At 47.8% G+C, this 19,630-nt stretch overlaps 1 protein-coding gene across 4 annotated transcripts in view; it reads left to right on the forward strand.

Moving 5' to 3' along the window:
- DLGAP2 (DLG associated protein 2) overlaps positions 1 to 19,630 on the forward strand; it is a 783,049-nt gene that overhangs the window by 436,895 nt on the left and 326,524 nt on the right. The gene's annotated exons all lie outside the window — the stretch shown is intronic.

The raw sequence follows: 19,630 nt of genomic DNA on the forward strand, positions 1-19,630 counted from the left end.
GGCTAGTGTGTGCGCCGTGCCATGCAGATGTCATCGCATTCCCCCAGAGATCTGTACCCGTAAGATGAGAGAGAAGGTGACTATTGGGGTGACCTAGACATTCCATCAAACACTGTTGTTTGCACTGTGGGTGACTAAGTCCTCACCCTTCTCACTGTGACGTGTGCGGAACACACCGTGCATTGATACGGCCGCAGCAAAGCACAGTAACTTGCACCATGCGGGCTGCAGGAGAGCCGAGACCCCGGGGTTCCCAGGGTCTGGGAGTGTCAGCTGCTGGGAAGGCTTGCAGCAGCCTCCTGACCCGGAGGGTGTGGGGTGCTCGCGGAGTTCTCCAGCCTGTGTGTGTCCTCCGGGTGTTGGGGCGTCTTGTTCTTTATTGTTGTGGTATCTTCCATGTCTGTCGCACACCGGGACGGTGCACCTCCCACGCTGCTGTCCTGTGTAGTCGTCTCTGCTGTGCCCACACGTGCTTTCTGCTGGAGTCTTCAGTGCACTCAGGTCCCGGAGAAATGCCAGAGCCCGCTGCCTTGTGCCTGAACCCCATGGCGTCCCGCTTTCCCGCCAGCCTGTTCACAAGCGTGTGCTGTCTGCAGAGTGTGTGTGTGTCGTGTGGAGTCTGGGTCTTAACTGTCTGCTGCTCCACGCTGTCCTGAGAGGGCAGATGAGGTTCCAACAAATCAGTATGGCCTGTGCGGTTGGGTGAGGCTGTGGGATGAATCGAGGTGGTGTTACCTGGGGAGTTCTCGCTCAGGGACAGGTGTTTGTGTGTTCCTGTAGTCACACCTGTGGTGGGACCCCCGCCACTGACCTCCATCCATGCAGGGGCAGGGCTGCATGCCCCCACCCCTTGGAGCACCCCCAACCCAGATCCTGAGCCCCCAGCCCCACCCCGTTAGATGTCATCCCTGCATCCGCCTGTCCTGGATAGTGGCCAGCATGGCCCCCAGGGACCTGCTCTTGCTCAGCATCCACATCCCAGAGAATCAGCCCCACACCAAAGGTGGAAAAATGTCAGAGAAGAGGGAGAGCGGTGCCCCTCCTTGTTCCGGGGGCAGACCAAGACACAGACATGTACAAACATGCTTTACTCAGGCAGAGAACTGTCCTGGCTGTCCACGCCGAGGGGCCCGTGGGGGTCGGGGAGGCCAAGGCCGTGTTTGCAGGCCGTCTCTTTTCCACCTTGGTCTGAGGCTCTGCGGCCAGCCCAGTGCTTTCAGATATGCAAGTGTTGTTGCTCCAAATCAGAGGAAGGCAGGAAAAATTTGATGGCGTGGTCTCAGCTGGGCTTTATTTTTTGAAAAGCACTACCATGCATATTCATACACTTTTAAATCATTTAAGTAATTAGTCTAAGTGAGAGCTGCTTGGGTGCAGTGAGTGGAATCTGAAATCAGTTTTTTTGTTCAGTAATTTCTCCAGCAGCTTCCATCAGTTAACTCATAAAGGCCATGGCACAGAAAGGATCAGAGCCGGAGGCCTTTGCACAAGGCAGGCTCAGATCCCCGTGCCTTGTGCTCATTCCATCCACAAGGTTAAGGCATCAACTCATTTAAGCTTCTCTCTTTCTTGTCAGAAAGCTGTTAACAGTCTTTCTTTGCTAAACCAGTGAAGTGGGAAACCCCTATTTGCATTTTAACGATCTGTTCTCTGGGAGGGAGCTAGGTCTTTGGGTGCAGACTGAATAATTAGCATCGTCTCCGATGATGATCTCCATCAAGCCGAGAGCGGAGGAGCAGAGTTTATGGGGTGCTGGAGACCTCAGCGTGCTCCGAGCGAGGACCCTGCAGAGGCGTGGTGTGTTTTGCAGAGAACCTGAATGTGTAATTGCACCGAACGTGTAGACGGCGGTTTCCGTGTGTGGGTTTGTTGACGCTTCCCACCTTGCATGGGTTCTAACATCTGGATGACCGTGATTTTGAGAGAAAAATGTTTAATGGAGTTTGTGGCTACTTCTTGGTGTCTTTCTTCCCCGCAAGAAAGTACAGACGGTACCTCTGAAGGGGGCGGGGCTCCAGGGGGAAGAGCTTGTTGGTCAGACAGACTCACCTGCCAGTGGCAGGGACGCACTCAGCAGAGTGCTCTGCCAGCCTGGAGATGAGAAAAACCCACAGTTTAAAATCTACTAAGAGCCTCTCGTTCTAATGATTTGCTACAGGACTTCACGTGAGACTGCCTCAGTGTGTGTCGTGTTCTTTGTGGTTCTTGTCTTCCAGACGATACTGTCTAGCGACAAGATCACTTAGCTAGTTTATCTTGACACTGCAAGGATCTCGGGAGGTTTCACGTGTATCAATTTAATACAGGAAAATAACTTAAGAGTGTATGAACCTTTTCAAACTTTATTGGCAGGTACATGACAGCACTTGCTTTTTAAGTAGACCACAGGGAGTGTTGTGGTAGAACCACAGATGTCTGTTCATGGATATGCCTATTTGTGAACGTTTTTATGGTTTGAGTTGCCCTCCCAGCCCATAGATTTGCTAATGTGGGAAGACAGATGATGGTGCCTGGAAGGTTTAGGAAAATTTAACTGAGATCCCCTACAGGATAATAACAATGTCTTACATCTATGTGATTTAACCCAGTTAAAACGAAGGAATAAAATAAGCTATTATAGGGGCGCCTGGGTGGCTCAGTGTGTTAAGCTTCTGCCTTCAGCTCAGGTCATGGTCCCAGGGTCCTGGGATCGAGCCTCATATTGGGCTCTCTGCTCAGCAGGGAGCCTGCTTCCTCCTCTCTCTCTCTCTGCCTGCCTCTCTGCCTACTTGTGATCTCTGTCTGTCAAATGAATAAATAAAAAAATTTAAAAAAATCTTTAAAAAAATAAGCTATTATAATATAAATTTGCTACAAAAGAGTAATGCTACAAAAATATTAGGATGGATTTTAGCATGAAAGAATTTTTGTGATAGATGCCTGGAGATTATAACTTCAGAAAAAATCGTCTATTTATGAAGGCATCAACATATATTGGGAGTATTTGGGAAATGATATTTGTTGAAATCCTGATGGCAAAACAAAATTCAGGTTCAAAAAAATCACAAAAAGGTCAAGATAAGAGACTTTCATTTTAAATGTGTTTTGGTTTGGTTTTAGTTTTTCCTTTGATCGTTCTGGACACAAGTTACATACCGCTCTTAGAATTTGGGGCAGACTCATACGTATCACTACAAGCAGAAGGAACCCCAGCTACCTCTTCTCTTCCTCACTCACGAGTGAGAAAAAAAGTGGCAAATGTTTCCTGTATTTACTAGCATTGTGTTCCTGATTTTTTAAATACAACTTTTGAAGATTTTCCTTACAAATGAGTCTAAAGGAGGTACAACTTCCACACTGTTTCTCTCCTTCACTGAGTAGATACCATCCTGAGATGTTAAGATCTCTCAGCAGTTGGGGAAGATTAGGAAGGCTGCTTTTTCAAAGCTTGGGCATATTGGGTTTGAGAAGAAGCCTTTCAGCCCCCCCTCTGCTTTCACAGAAGCAGAGGGCCTCAGTGCCTCACCTCCAGCTGCTGCCCCCTCTTGTTGGGAGATCAGACCTTGTTAATTACATGCTTTGGATAAAAATGGTCTTTTCTGTTTGCTATTCTTGGAGGTTTGTGGTAGATAACCAGCATTTATTAAGTTCTCAACATGTGCCAGGCACTCTAGAAAAAATTAGTGTTGCTTAGGAACTGAAGAATTCAACCGGCTTTTGAGAGAAAACAGAGTTCCATTCCAGCCAGTCTGTCTTCTGGGACCTCAGAATGGTTGGTGTTTTCATACAAATCAGAAAATATTGTGGAGGATACAAGAAGGAAAACTGTTGGGTCTTAAAAGACCAGGCTGGAGGGCATTAGAAGGTTCTGTTCCTCCCACTGTGAGGTCATGGAACTGCGTGTCACAGTTGCTTTCGGTGCAAACCCGAGCTTGAGTGATGGAAAGGCAATCCTCCAGGTTCCCAGAATGAAGAAAGACTTTAAAACCAGAGGAAAGGCAGGACTCAAGGCCACAATGGCCCCTGAAACTTAAAACCCAGAAGGGGACACAGGGATGGTATGAAGTGGTGACACTCGGGCAGGTATGGGATGTGGGAGCCCCTGCACCTGTGGGAGGTGCTGGGACTCTGCCCCTGGAATGAAACCCAGAATCTCAGCATGTTTCCCCATATGTGAGGAAAAAATTAGAAAGCACTGAGCAAGAAAGTTAGGAAGCTGGTTACATTGCCAGGGTCATGGGTAGAATATAAAGTAACCAGCAAGAAATGCACACTAGAGGCACAGGTGTGAGATCTGAGTTCCCAGCACCTGTGTGTTGCAGAGGGACCGTGTGGCAAAATGAATGTGAAAATTGTTCCCAAATCAGTTAGGGCACTATCAGAACCCAAGGGCTGTGGCAGACTCAAAATCACACATTATCTACAGAATCTCTGACTATGTAGGACTCCCCCTTTCCTAAAACAGGCAATAAAAGATTATAGCCCACAGAAAGACATTTCAGGGGGATGAGAACATGTGGCAGAAGACTAAGCGAGCACTAGAAATGGCAGCTTGCGCAGGTGCTGAGCGCGTTGGCATTACTGCCTTGGTGTTTAAAAGGAAAAGAAACCATAATGAAATACCTATCTAGTACGATAAAAAGACAGATTAAAAAAAAAAAACAGCATATCCAAACCCAAGAAATGTCATTTAAATTCATGACTGTGTCCATCCACCATAAAGCAGAGTAGACAGAGCTGAACAGAGAATGAGCAAACCAGAAGACAGCTGTGAGGATATTACCCAGAGTTTTGCATCAAAATCCCAAGGGTGATACGAGACATGAATGAGAAAGCATAGGGGATGGCCCATGCCAACACAAGCCCGTGTTTGCAGGTAAGTCACCTGCGGGAGACAGAGGACAGGCATTGCTTGGAGGGAAGGGCTGGGATTTTTTTTTTTTTTTTTTTTTTTAGAACTGAAGAAATTTGTTGTGCCTTTTTTATCTAAAGACTCCTGATGCCAAAACCAAGTAAATAAAAACACATGCACATCCAATTAAATGAAACTGTGGAATATAAGAGACAAATAATCTGAAATATCCCCAAAGGGAATGTGCACATTATTTACACTGCAGTGACCCCCAGAGGCGTCTCCTCGTCAGCACAGATGCCGGAAGGCTTCAGAGTAACACCTCAAAGTTGCTGAGAAGATGCGGGGTGGTGGGAGGGTTGGGTAAGGAAACAGCATGTGTTCAGTGTAAGGTGGGATAAAAGAGAAGGAGAGGGAGAGACAGAGACAGAAGGAAAAAAGGCTCAGATAACACAAAATACAGTATGGAAATGCCCTCGGGATTTTTATAAATAAATAAAGTCACTATTCAGTGAAAAAAGAATACTGACTTTAAGAAGCTAAAGCCATCATCTACTTTAGAATAGACTTGCAATATGGAAAGCAAGAAAATAACCAGGATTGTAGGGAGAAACTGACAGATCCCAGAGCCCGCTACAGAAACCCTTATCTCCACGCACAGGGTCCTGTTGGGCGAGCCGGTCACAGCAGGCGGGGGCAGAGGACTCTCAGAGCGGCTCCTTGGGTTGGGGCGTCCTGGACGGGAGCATTGCCTGCTGTCTGCTGCGGGACTCTGGCCAAGTTCCCGAAGTCTACCTGCTCGCTTGGCCACAGTTCTTTTATACATGTGGCTTACATGGCATTACGTGGTACATTGTGTAAACACCTGTGTAAGCAGGTGCTTACACAAAGAACCCGAGATTTATTGGAAATATTTGTAGAAATCTGGACCCTTTTGGTTTCAAGATGGGCACAGATTCACTTGGACCATGTTCTCTTGGTGGGGAGGGTGTGAAGCAAGAAGGAGGTTCTCTGTTCTTCCCTTCCTGGGGTCCCCAAAAGAGAACCCAGCCTCCTTGCTCAGCATTTATAGCCAGCTGTGAACATCTGCTCCCAGAGCCCCTGTCAGATTGTATTGTTTCCTATTTCCAACACTGGCAGCGCCCCTCCCGGCCCACCACCTGCACCCCACATTCAGTCTTCTATAAACACCACACCTTCCCTTTTTGCACACATGTAGCCACAGGTTGCACATGCCCCCCGTATTTGGGTCTCCATCTGAGAACTTAGGACTCTGTGAGTACGCTCTGGACTTAGAAGGATTTACTGCAGTGTGATGGGCACAGGAAAGGGGGTAGTGCATGGGGACCACGTGTGTGTGTGCCTGTGCATGTGTGTACATATGCACATGTCTCTGTGTGTGCATGTACACATATGTGCCCATGCATGTATGTGTGCGTGTCTGCATGTCAGTATATTTGTGTGTGTACATGCATGTGCATACCCATGTACGTGTGTATGCGTGTGTCTCTGTGTATGTACACACATGTGTCTGTGCCTGTATATATGTGCGTACCTGTGTGTGCATGTCTACATATGTATGTGTGTCTCTGTGTATGTGTGTAGGGCACATATACATCTCTCTGTGTTCAAATACATATGTGTGCAGGTATATGTCTGTACATGTACGCATGTGTTTTGTGTTTTTCATGTGTATCTGTATATCTGTGTGTGTCTGTGTGTGCATGTGTGTGTGTGTGAGGTGAACACAGAAGGGACACCAGGAGTGGCTTACATTTGTTATCTCAGCAGACGTTAGCGTTTGCACGGCTGGGAGCAGAGTGGACATGTAATACTTTTTATAAAAAATAGGAAGTCCGGGCGCCTGGGTGGCTCAGTGGGTTAAGCCACTGCCTTCGGCTCAGGTCATGATCTCAGGGTCCTGGGATCGAGTCCCGCATCGTGTTCTCTGCTCGGCGGGGAGCCTGCTTCCCTCTCTTTCTCTCTGCCTGCCTCTCCATCTACTTGTGATCTCTCTCTGTCAAATAAATAAATAAAATCTTTAAAAAAAATAAAAAAAAATAGGAAGTCCAAGAAGAGATTTGCAGAGTCAGCTCAAGCCCCAGCTGCTGATGAGCCCTGTGACTTCCCATCAGAGACCCTGTGTCACACCTTGTCCTGCACTCCTCCCACGTTCTCCCCCGCGGATGCTCCTGGAGCACGAGGTTCTTCAGGCCTGCATTAGGGTACCGTGAGCCCAGGGGCTGTGTTGTCCTCGTCTTCATACCCGGGGTCAGCCAGCCCTGTACCCGTCACAGCTGTGTGTTTCTGAGCCAGATGCATAAAACTCAGCGCCAGATATCTGGTCTCATCACCAACAAAGGCAGTTTTGTCAGCCACACTTAGAATTGGGGGTGAGGCCACAGCCACTGAACATGACAGAACAGAGCGAGGATGGGGATGAGTTGCGTGGACCATCTGGTGTCTGAGACGTGGTCACAATTATGCATTCATCCAGAATGATATAAAACGCACAAGTAAACCCTAATTTGCACATTTCAGATTTTTGGATTATCCAGTGTCTGAGATTCAGGCATTCAGCTAGCATGGAAGCAGTTTTACCTCATTAATGTGCTCAGGGAGTAAATAAAGGCCCTGGGCGTCTGGCTGCGGAGCAGTTTCAATACCAGTTTTGAGATTTAGTGTGTGTAGGTAAAGTACCGTCTGTTCTCTTGTTGCTGAACCCGCACCTGTTCGCCGCACCCTGAAGCCTATTCGGGAGATGAAAGGATGAACGGAAGGTACGCGGTTGAGTACGTAGAAGAAGAGGAAACCAGAGTTCGTCCTGGAATTCATAACAAGCTCCTTTTCAGTGCTAAGAAAGGGCTAACGAGAGAAACTGCGCATGGAAACAGCATCTGACATTGATCTTCTGGGTTCGATGTTGCGATACTCCAGCGTCAGCCACGCTGTCTGGTGAGGTGGGTGTGGAACGCCCCAGACGTGATGTCTTTGGGCTGGTGTGCCGTGAATTACGCATCCCAAAGAGAATCCGTCCTACCTCCCGAAGTTGCAGGAGGGTAGAGACGCCAAGGGCTTCTATTTCTTGATAACCAAGTGTCTACCCAGACGTTAAATGATCTCAGCTCATGACTGATTTTCCTTGAGTTCTAATCCCGTGCTCTAGGCTCCCCTCTGGCACACATGGTAGAGATGCTTTGGGGAGGTGTCTTCTGCACTGGAGGGTACCAGCATGTCCTAGGGACAAGGAAGCCTCTCTCTCTCTGGGGGAGTGAGTGCCCAGGACCAATGGCCCATGTAGACCTGCTCCTGGTAGGGGGGTGACCCACAGAGCCGCAGCGAGGCCCTGCTGTGGGCCTGAGAGTGGTCAAAAGTTTAGCACAATTGGGGCTCCCAAGGAAACCCACATTCCCCATTCTTCTGCCCTACTGCTGACTCCCTTCCTGCTGGGGAGGGTGTCTGTCTGCAGTGTTTCCCAGAGAAGGGAACCTGAGCCCAAGGTCAAGACAGTGACCTCCCTCGTCCACCCTCCAGTGCTGTATTCCATACGTTTGACTGGGTTTTAGATATTATATGTCTTTTTAAGTGGCTGAAAGAAAGCAGAAACTGTTTTCACTGAAAGCCCTTATGATGAGTAGTGATATATGCTCATAATTTTGCTTTTTCTGATTGTTCATCTCATTAGCAATGTAAAGAATCACAGCGCTTGGGGTTTTCACAGCATTGACCTTCATGCGCTGGCCTCTGAGGGGAGTATTGGGCACGTAATTCGTGGGTGGGCCCTACACCCGGTCTTGCTCTCCAGTGCCCAGTGTGGGCGGTGGATCTGGAAGTCAGTGCAGGCGTCTGAGGGCCTGCAGAGAGGGGCTAGGGCTCTCAGAGCAGGAGGGAACCCGTGGTGGAGCGGGCAGGGGTCTTGAACCCACAGAAGCAAACTGGATCTAGGGCCCTATTCTCTAACAAAATAAAAATAAAAATAAATGACCCATAATTGTCTCTTCGTGGGGCTGTTGAGAGGCTCCCATGGAAGAAATGGCAAATCTTAAAATCTGTGTTCCTGGGCCAGGGAAAGGTTGCAGGAAAGGCCTCAGCTATTAGCATGCGACAGATAACAGTTTTCCTCTGTCCTGTTACGTTCCCACGGAGTTCCCATTCCATGCCCCCCCCACTTCAACAGGCCGCTTTGCCCTTGGACTCCGCTTGCAGCTGACCATTAAACGAAGCTGTCCCCCATGGAACTGGTTGTTTTATAGCTTGGAAGTCAGAGGGGCTTGTCTAAGCGCAAGGGGAGACGGGGTGCAGGCCCCTCGGATGGCTGCCGCAGAGTGGCTTCAGGCTGCACAAGTCGGGCTGCTTGGAACATAGCTCTCAGAGCTGGAACCGACAGAAAGGTGGGACACACCTTCGGCCACTTCAGTGTGCGTGATTATGCATCGTCACAACTGTGTTGACATTGAGATACAAAATCCCTGGCTTTGCTTTAGAAAACAGTTTTGAAATACATGTCTTCTGTCTAGACTCCGGCCTCACATCCAAGGTTGCCGAGTTTCTGGGGAGAAACAGATTCTCTGAGTCCGGTAGGAAGGGACGTGGGCCAGGAGTCAGAAGCCAGTATCCCAGCGTTTATGATTCATCAGAGAAGTGAACCCTGTGGGCCCAGGGTTCTCACCTCAGACTGTCCACACGCAGGCAGACGCCAACACTGAGGGCTTCGCGTGAAGAGGCTGGGCTTTTTTGGGTACCGCGCGCGTGCCTGAGTTTGGTTTCCATGGCGCTGTGCGTTGTTGACCTGTTGTTCACATTATTAGACGTGCGGCAAAGAAGGCAGATGGAAACTGACTTTTCGTGTTGTAATGGGGGATGACCCACTTCTGTGACTCCAGCTCACGCCCCTCCCCCACACCTTCATGAAGTCCGTGGTACTTCATTTTGGCAGGATAACTATTCCCGGAGTAAACAGTAGTAAGTTATCAATTAAATGAACCAGTGATAAATGTACAAATGACCCTAAGTTAAACCTAAGTTTAAGTTAAAGACCCTAAGTTAAAGAATACAAAATTAGAACTCAATGGCTCTCCCCCTGTAGGACCCGTCGGTCTTGAACAAATCATGTAATTTCACTGAAACAAATTCCTCATCTACAAAATGGGTACAATAGTGCCCTCATTTCAAGGCAGTCTTGAAAATGACCATGTCTGGCGCGGTGCCCAGTCCGGGGTAGGGACACGGGTGCATGTTGTATTTCACTGCTCATGTCTCTGCTCAGTTGTTGACTCTCGGTCTCTGGTTTTCCGTCGCGTTATTCTAGGTGTGGGAGAGGTGCAGGGATGTGCATCTAAGAAAACCCGAGCACTGAAGCAGTAGTCGTGACAGGTGGCTGATGATCGTCACGGTGCTGATGATCACTGATATCCTATGAATAGCAGCTCTCCCGGGCAGTCGGACTTGATGTATGAGTGATCTATAGATGGGGCTGTCTCAGTTCATAAGGCGAGGAGGCACTTTGGGGTAAGAAGACAGGAGTCTTGGGAGAAGTAGCCATCAGCTTTCTCCTCTGCGCTCTGACAGTCCCCCGTCCCCAGTGGAAAGTCAGAGCCCTCCCCTGCTGGCTGCGTCATGGCACCTGCTGTGTCTGTGTGAGTGTCTGGTGTGTGGTAGGAATGCAGACGCCTGTTATCTTGCTTTCGGGCTCCTGCTCTGCTGACCGGCTGACGGACTCATAGGGAACGTTGCAGAGCAGAAACTTGCCAGATTTGTTATCCTGGTCTGTTGAAGACCAGAGAGAAGAGCAGAGGCTCTCTACACACGCGTGGACCTTCCATCAGTCCCTGCACCACTGCCGTCATGAGCGCTTGAGTTGGGGTTTAGGGATAAGGTGACAGAAGAAAGACCTGTAGGTCACGGTTTGTCTTAAACAAGGGCTCAGTGACTCCCTAGTAAGATGGAAATTTCATTTGAGTCCTTGTGGGAGTGATTCGGTGGGAATACTTGGGAATATGATTAAGAGTAGTCCTTAGAGAAACAAAGTCAGCCAACAAGGAGGAACGTGCCCGAGCACTAATAGCGGTTCCATGATGGTGCCTGGCCTGGCTCTTCTAATGCACGCGCTGCTGAGTGCTCCTGAGTAATAAAATTAGAATTGTGTTGTTATTCTCCATCTTAACAAATTCTAAAATAGTTATTTAGGTACCATGAAGCAGAATTAGGACAGTTAATGTAATGACAGAAGCGGTGGGAACACCCCCGTTTAAGAGCTGGAACTTGAACCAACAGCTCTGCCGTCCACCTGTGTTTTCAGGTTTTGGCCATTGAAGCCCTAAGGTTACATAGGTAACTACATGGAGAGGGTCTGTGCGGAGGGCAGTGAGCCAGGGGATGAGGGCTTTCAGACCAGTGATGTCTCATGGAGAAAGAAAGGCACACACAGCATATAAATCCCATAACATTTAAAAAAATGTTTTATTTATTTATTTGACAGAGAGAGACAGCAAGAGAGGGAACACAAGCAGGGAGAGTGGGAGAGGGAGGAGCAGACGCCCCACTGAGCAGGGAGCCTGATGCGGGGCTCGATCCCAGACCCTGGGATCGTGACCTGAGCTGTATGCAGATGCTCAACCCACTGAGCCCCCCCACAGGCGCCCCTCCCATAACATTTTTCACTTTGCTTTCTGATAACGTCGGAGAGGAAGCAAGTGATTTCATTTGTGGGAAGGACTAACCAAATGTCGAGCCCTGGCCGTGGGAAAGGCATCTGGACTAAATGATGGGCCGGACCTGAAGGAGGACCAGACTCAGGAACCATGGTGTTGAGGTGTGCAGGGTCTCTGGCACTCAGGTCAGGGGCACCTTCTCATGTCATCCTGTGGATTTTCTCCTGCATCTCCTTCAGACAGACCAAGAGCCATCGGTCTATGACTAGCCCACAACTCTGTGCAGAACTTTGGGAAGTGCCCATCTGTGCTTTACGGGCAAAAGGATACACCATTTTCATCAATTTGTCATGGTGGTTTAGGACCACAAGAGGGTGAAAAGAACAGCTCTCCTGCTGTTCCCGGGGGAACTGGAAGCAGCTGTAGTTTGTGAATACTTCAGTGCTGTGAATTGTGTCTGCCTTAGACCCATGACAAAACCCACCTGACCCCGGGGACGTGACCTTGGTTCTTCTGAATTCCTGCATAGAGTCGAGGCTTACGATGGGAATCAGTGGACGATAGCTCCAGTCAGCTGCCCAGGGCTGCGTGTGGGAGGGACTTGTTGTCGACCTGGGTTGTGAGACAGGCCTGCACGCCAGCCACCAAGACTGATGAGCCCCGGGCGAGGAATAACAGGGCAGCAGCGGGAGGCCCCTCGGACTGTGTAGTCAGGAGACATCATGGCCACCGTCCTGCCAAGTGCTTGCCTGGGGAGCATGAGGCATGGCCCCGGACTCCAGTGTCACACACAGTGATAGTGTGCAGGATCTTGGATGGGCACCCGTGTGGCAGGAGCAGGGGCATTCTTACCACCTTGCTGAGGTGGGCACCTTGCTCGTCTGGTCTTACGGCTCTACGTGTACGTGCTACCACTTGGCTAGGTTTACACCAAGAGAGGACCAGCAGCATCCTGCCACAGCCGGCTGTGGGTGCCGAAGGGTGCCGCGGGGCAGGAAGAGGGGCCTTCTGGAAGGCGTGCTGGCTGTACACAGATGCCCAGTTTGCTGCCTGAGAGTGCTGGTCTAGACGTGAATTTAACCCAAATTCTGCAGCCAATGTGAAGGTGCTCCCTGAGAAGCTGTTTTTGAGGAACTGGGATGGACACCGCATGTTAAATGGTGATAAGCTCATCACAGAATCCCTGTGAGGGGTGAGGTTCTGTCCAAGGGCCGCGGCTGGCATGTCTGTGATATGTTCCCTGATGGGAGCCCTCAGGGCATGTCCTGGTGAGTACCTCGTGTGAGGCCATGAGGCCGCTCTGACTCTGGACAGCTGGTGTGTGCTTATCAGTGACCTTCTGATGTGGACATCAGCCCGGAGCCAGAGCCATTCCGGAACGACTTCCCACGTGTGAACGTCCCGTTGTTCAGAGAACCGCTGCGGTGTCTCAGCCCGGTGGCCCTGTTGACCACGTCTCAGGCTGCCCTGGATTTTTCCCACATTTATGGAGAGTATACTTTTAAACTATATTTTAATTTATGTAGGAGATGAGGTGAAAAGGACCTGTTCGTCCCCTAGTGTTAAGTGTCTTGGAATGAAGACGCACACATAGACACGTGCACGCGTGGGAGCGCGGCCATCGACCAGCGTCTATAAGAAGACGAAACATACAGTGAGGTCTTTGGTTGAGTTTCTGAGGCAGCTGTTTTCATTTCTGTATTTTTAAATAACGACCAAGCTCAGTTCAAACTAGAGTTTACAGCAAACACCCAGGACGGGGAGAAGACCAGAGAACTCCCTAGCTCTTAATTTAGTGACCTAGAGAAGCTCTGTATTTCTTTAATTTCTTCACTAGGTCACTTCTATCAGGCACTCTCCGTGAGTCCTTTGTGAGGCAGCAGTGGTAGTGGAACAGCCACGGCCAGCACTCCCTGCTGCGCCGCGGTTGGAATGCCTGCCCATCTGGTTTGCGGCCGTCCCCGTCCACTTCTTACCTTCTCCCTCTCACACGGTCTGCAGGGTCTGGGTCTGGGTCTGGTGGCATCTGACTACAACTGCAGGCTCTCGTAGCTTCCTGATCACACAGGCTCAGCTCTGGTCTCGTATGCATTTAGGTAACTGGATCATGATCTTATTGGGGGGAGCCCTTAAAGATCATGGTCCAAATCCCTCAGTTTGCACTAAGTAAATGGGCTCAGAAAGGCAAAGAGCCAACCGCAGTTCGTGGTGCTGGGTCACAGAGCAGAGAGCACCAAACACACAAACACACTTTGTAGCTTGAGGCACAGCATTCGGGATAAGAAAAGGACGACCGGCTGATAGGCTGGCGCTCCAATGCCGAGGGGACAGGTGCACACAGCACACTCCCGGGATGCCTGGACGGTGGTGCTAAGGCGAAGGGCCAGGATTCGCTGCTCCATCAGAGGTCAAGTACTGATGCGCGGAAGTCATGAGAGCATCATTTTCATGAGAACGGAGTAAGGTTTCCTTCTCCAGTATTTGTGGGGACACGGAGCCAAAAAGCACACGGAAGCTCTGCCGATGTAAGTTCACAAGGAAAAGGTCAGAGTATGTGCCTGCTGTTCTGGGCTTCTGGGTATTCGTCCACAATCCAAAAAGAGGAGAACACAGGAAATTCCGTGTAAAGTAAGGACTTCTGGAGAACTCTGTAAGGACTAAAAGAAGATACAGTTTTGGTAAAAAAATCAACATTACTTGTTAGAAGTGCTCATCAATTTTGATTGGTTTTTATGGATGCTAGTTTTTAAAAAAAATTTTCTGATCACTTTATTTTGACCTATTATGAAAGAGAACACTGCAGTGTAACTGGGGGAAAGGAAAGCAGGAGCCTTCCATCACCCGCCTGCCCCTGGGACCCGGTGCACGGCCACCAGCTCTGCGTGGCGGTGTTCTCAGACTTACTTGACTTGCTGACTTACTTGGCCAGCGACCATGCACTGTAGGGTTCCTGGACTGTTACAGCTCTTTCTAACAGCTTCTAAGAAACATCACACAACCAGTATTTCACCCCCCAAACACGAGGAGGAGTGATAGTTCAGCATCAGAGCTCGGGGCTAACGCGTGGGTTCATGTGGAGCCGTGACGGGTCACATGGCGGCTCACGGGCCGCGTCTCTGCGAGCCTGTGGACCTCTGCTTTGGGGCGTCCCGAGAAGGAGGGGTACTGAGGTCACATCGCCGTGACTCTTCACTTTGCCGTGTGAGCTGTTGACACACACTGGCCCTTTATTCTGCCCTGGACGTGTTTCTCTCGCTGATGCAGGTGCGGGCCGCGTGCCCGAGGACCAGGAGCCTGAAGGTTGTGTTGCTGACACTTGGCTGTCTGCTCTCTGTCCCCTTCCACAGAAGCGCGCCCTCACGCCCCCGAGCAAGGCCATATTGCCAATAGAACAAAGCCCATCACGGACACTTCATGGCACAATTTTGTTGCATTGCTTTGACTGTAGTGTTTATGACAAACATAAACTTGTTTGGATTCTTTAATTGATACATTTTTCTCTCAGCAAAAATTATTTGTGCACCTTGGGTTGGAAGACAGCATTATAGTTGATCTCCTGAAGATGAATAAAATAAAGCCTTCGTTTCGCGGCTTTCTACTTTGTAGCAGGCCTTTGGGAACGTCCTCAGCAGCAAGTAGATGTGTTTGCTGATGGGGTCTCACCACACGTCCTTCCGCATTACCTGCATTTTTGCTCAGCCAAGAATTGTGTACTCTACTCCATAACATTAAATATGCTTCTGAATACCGTTTTTAGTGGTTATGTGTTATCCCATTGTGTTGGCCCACTGTGATTTATTGGATTAATCCCCTTTTAATGGAAATTTAAGCTGTTTCTAATCTTTTTACTAATATAAATTATACCTTCATGAATATATTCATAGCTTTATCTGTAAGCTCATTCATGATTATTTCCTTAGGGCAAATTCTAGAAATCATAGAAATGCAATTGTTAATTCAAAGTGTGGCTGATTTCTTAATGAAGTTTTGGGACACAGGAGCGATTTATATCATATATCATATCCTTTCCATCCTGAAGGGGAAGATCCATCTGGGAAAATACGGCCACTTTGCCAAATATTTAGAAGCTCTATTTATTATTATTATTATTATTATTATTATTATTTCACAAATATCTAGACACCTGTTTTCTTTAGACTTTATACTAAGCACTAGAGATACAGAAAGTAATAGAGCAGGGAGATTTTGTAGGGAGAAATCAATAAATCAAGAAACATATAAAACAAGTATATACTGTTACAGGTTTTTAGTGTCCAAAGGGAATGGCCAGTTTCATCAGGAAGCAGGTAGATTATAAAAAATGATTACAAGAGAGATGAATCTTGACCCTAGTGGTGAAGGGTATCTGAGTGTTGCCTGGTAGATGAATAGTGTGGGGACCTTCCAGGCAGGTGCAGGTGTGGCAAAGTTCAGGGGCAGGAACCAGCAGACCTAACTCACAAGGGTCACATCAGATCAGTGGCCAGGGTCCATTTGCTCTCAACCCTGGTCCCCTGCCTCAGTTCATGTAAGGTGAGCCTCTCCCCAACCTGTCAGGGCCAATAATATAGAAGCAAAGTCAAACAAAGATGTGTTGTGGATTGTAAAACCTTGTGCTAGAAAAATTCTCTTGAATCTCAGTTAATTGAACGTGGTTCTGGACGGGGTATTGGGAGGTTACGAGGTTGCCTGCAGAATAAACCAATGATGACTCATAATTAGTCTTAGTCAATAGTCACTTCTAATGGCGGCATCCAGTTCCAGAATGCAGGAGACGTGCTTTCTGACACAGGGTCAAGACACAGGCAGAGCAGGTGCACAGGAGAGAGAAGGGTAGTGTTCTAGTTCTTTCTCTGCCACCAAAGAGCAGAATAACCTTGGACGAGACACTTAGTCCTTGAGGCTCTCTATGTATTTACATACAGAGGTAAAAAAGAGATGTGCCCTCTGTGAGCCTCCAGTTCTGCGACAGAGAGCAGAAGCATGCAGCATGGTCCTTGGCTGCAGAGAGCTAAGTTCTCAAGCCTCCGCTGTCCAGGTCCCATCTGCATAATCCTAAACACGGTCAATACTCAATTATTTCCCTCCTTGTCGGCTGAAGGAATAATTGCCAGGAAGAACAATTGAATTCCAAATCAATTAAATCCCTATGCTAACTTGAAGAAAGCTGAAAAAGATCCTCATACCATTTTATTTGCTTACTAGTGCTGTCAGTATCTTGATGAATCCTTAAAAGTCAGGCTTTAATAAAAATGATATATTTCTTAAGTCAAACCATGTGTTTATTGAAGAAAAGAGATCCCTGTGTAGCTGATTGTGTTTTGGGAAGAAAAGCTTCATCTTACTCTCTCCCCAGTCACTGGTCCAGCTGTCCAGTGTTGCATTTTGTGCACGTGTGGTTTTAACATTGGGTGGATGTATCATGTGTCGGAGATCCATTTGACAGCAAGAGGCTCAGTCTTTCGTTTGACTTAAACATGAGCTCCTTTCAGTCTTCTCAGAGGAGATCTATTAATGCAGAAACGTCCTTCACATCGATAAGCCCATGACCACTATGCAGAAGTGATGTCTTCCTTTTCACACTGGGGAAAAGAACATACAGAAAATTAGCAGTTGTGAAGAAGTAAACTTTATTTACACAGGGAATCAACTTTAACTATAGACATTTGCAAAGCAAGCACAGAAGCAAAACTAAACAAACAGGCCTGCGCCGAATGAAAAGCTTCCCTGTAGCGAAGGAAAACCTCCGCCCAGAGATGAGGCAACCTGAAGAATGGGAGAAAATATGTAAAACCATGTCTCTGATAAAGGGCCAGCACCCGAGATATGTGAAGAATTTGTACAGTTCAACAGCAAAAGAACCAAACAATCCAGTTTGAAAAATGAGCCAGGACCTACCTAGACTTTTTTTTTTCCTCAAAGAAGACATCCAGACGGCCAACGGACACATGAACAAGTGCTCCACATCACTGGGCATCAGGGAAGTACAAATCAAAACCACAATGAGACCCCACCTCGCACCACTCAGAATGGCTAAAATTAACAAGTCAGGAAATGACAGATGCTGGCGAGGATGCGGAGAAAGGGGAGCCCTCCTGCACTGCTGGTGGGAATGCAAGCTGGTGCAACCACTCTGGAAAACAGCATGGAGGTTCCTCAGAAAGTTGAAAATAGAGCTACCTTCCGACCCAGCAATTTTATTTCTGGGTATTTATCCAAGCAAATGAAAACACTAACTTTTGAAAAGATGTCTGCACCCCATGTTCACGGCAGGCCAGACACAAAAGCCACCTAAGTGTCTGTTGTCAGATGAATGGATAAAGATGTTTTATATGCATGTATAATACACACAAGTAGGTATAAAATATATATAGAATATGACTCAGCCATAATAAAGAAGGAAATCCTGCCATCATGACCACACGGATGGACCTCGGGGGCGTTACATGGAGCGGCCTAAGTGGAGAATAACCAGTGCCGCATGATATCAGTTACACATGGACTCTGAGAAAGACTCGCAGACAGAGAGTAGGTGGTGGTTACCAGGGGCGGGGGAGGGAAATGGAGAGACCTTGGTCAGAGCGCACAAACTTCCAGTTTTAAGATGAGCAGGTCCTGGGGGTCCACTGTACAGCATGGCGATTGTGGCTTATGATGTAGCATTACATACTTGAAAGTTGTTAAGAACGCAGATTTTTTAAAACCTTCCTCTCGTTTTTTTTTTAAACATTTAGTTAACATATAATGTATTATTAGTTTCAGACGTAGAGGTCTGTGATTCATTGTCTTATATAGTACCCAGTGCTCATTATTAGGTGCCCTCCTTAATGCCCATCACCCCGTTACCGCATCCTTCCCACTCCTCCAGTGACCCTCAGTTTGTTTCCTATGATTAAGAGTCTCTCATGGTTTCTCTGCCTCCCTGATTGCAGGTTGTTTTATTTTTCCCTCCCTTTCCCTATGATCCTCTGCCTTGTTTCTCAAATTCCTCATATCAGAGATCATGTGATAATTGTCTTTCTCTGATTGTCTTATTTTGCTCAGCATAATACCCTCTACTTCCAACCATGTCATTGCAAATGGCAAAATTTCATTTCTTTTGATGGCTGCATAGTATTCCATTGTATATATATACACCACATCTTCTTTATCCATTCATCTGTTGATGGGCATCTAGATTTTCTCCATAGTTTGGCTATTGTGGACATTGTTGCTATAAACATTCAGGTGCACATGCCCCTTCGGATCACTACATTTGTATCTTTAGGATAAATACCCAGTAGTGCAATTACTGGGTCGTAGGGTAGCTCTATTTTCAACTTTCTGAGGAACCTCCGTGCTGTTTTCCAGAGTGGCTGCACCAGCTTGCATTCCCACCAACAGTGTAGGAGGGTTCCCCTAAGAAAGTAGATCTTAAATGTTCTCATCACAAAAAGAAAAGAAGCCAGCTGCGAGGTAGTGAGTGTTGTGGTGATTGTGCAGTACATGCATACATCTCATTGCTGTGCTGCACAGCTGGAGCTGAGACAGGTTATATGTCGGCCACATCCCAGTCAGGCTGGAAAATAGGTACTTTTCTAAGTGGGACTCGCGCACAGTTACAGATAAGAGAGATGTGACGTGGCTGTGGTTTGATAGTCAGACTGTAGTAATCTTAAATTAGAAGTTCTCCATCTCAAAAGCCCTTTGTCCAACCTCATAGTCCTTCGATTATTTTGATACTAGGGTTTGTCAACTCATTGATTCTGTGCTGTAGAAGGTTCCTCAACTGAGTTTCAATTCATAAAGTTTTATACCCGCTGCCAATGAAGATCTATGCTTTTGTCTGTGTGAGCACATGGGCACACAAACACAAGGGCCGCCCTAACTGAATTCATCAAACAGTAAGAAAAGGGAACATTTTGAAAACCCTGAATCAGAGAGAAGCCGGGTCCTAACCGGTATGTAAAGAACATGCTTTGGAGGGAAGTTGGAATTCTAGGGATATTAGCTTTTAATTGCTGCATTAAAAAAAATTAACTGAAACAAGTGCCCTAAGAGGATGCCCATTTTGTATGTCGCAGTTCCTGGGTCAGGGGTCTGGGTGCAGCAGAACTGAATCTCCACAAGATGACCGTCAACCTGTCAGTCGGGACTGCGTTCTCACTGG

The sequence above is a fragment of the Lutra lutra genome, chromosome 2 (genome assembly GCF_902655055.1).
Source record: "Lutra lutra chromosome 2, mLutLut1.2, whole genome shotgun sequence".
NCBI lineage: Eukaryota > Metazoa > Chordata > Mammalia > Carnivora > Mustelidae > Lutra > Lutra lutra.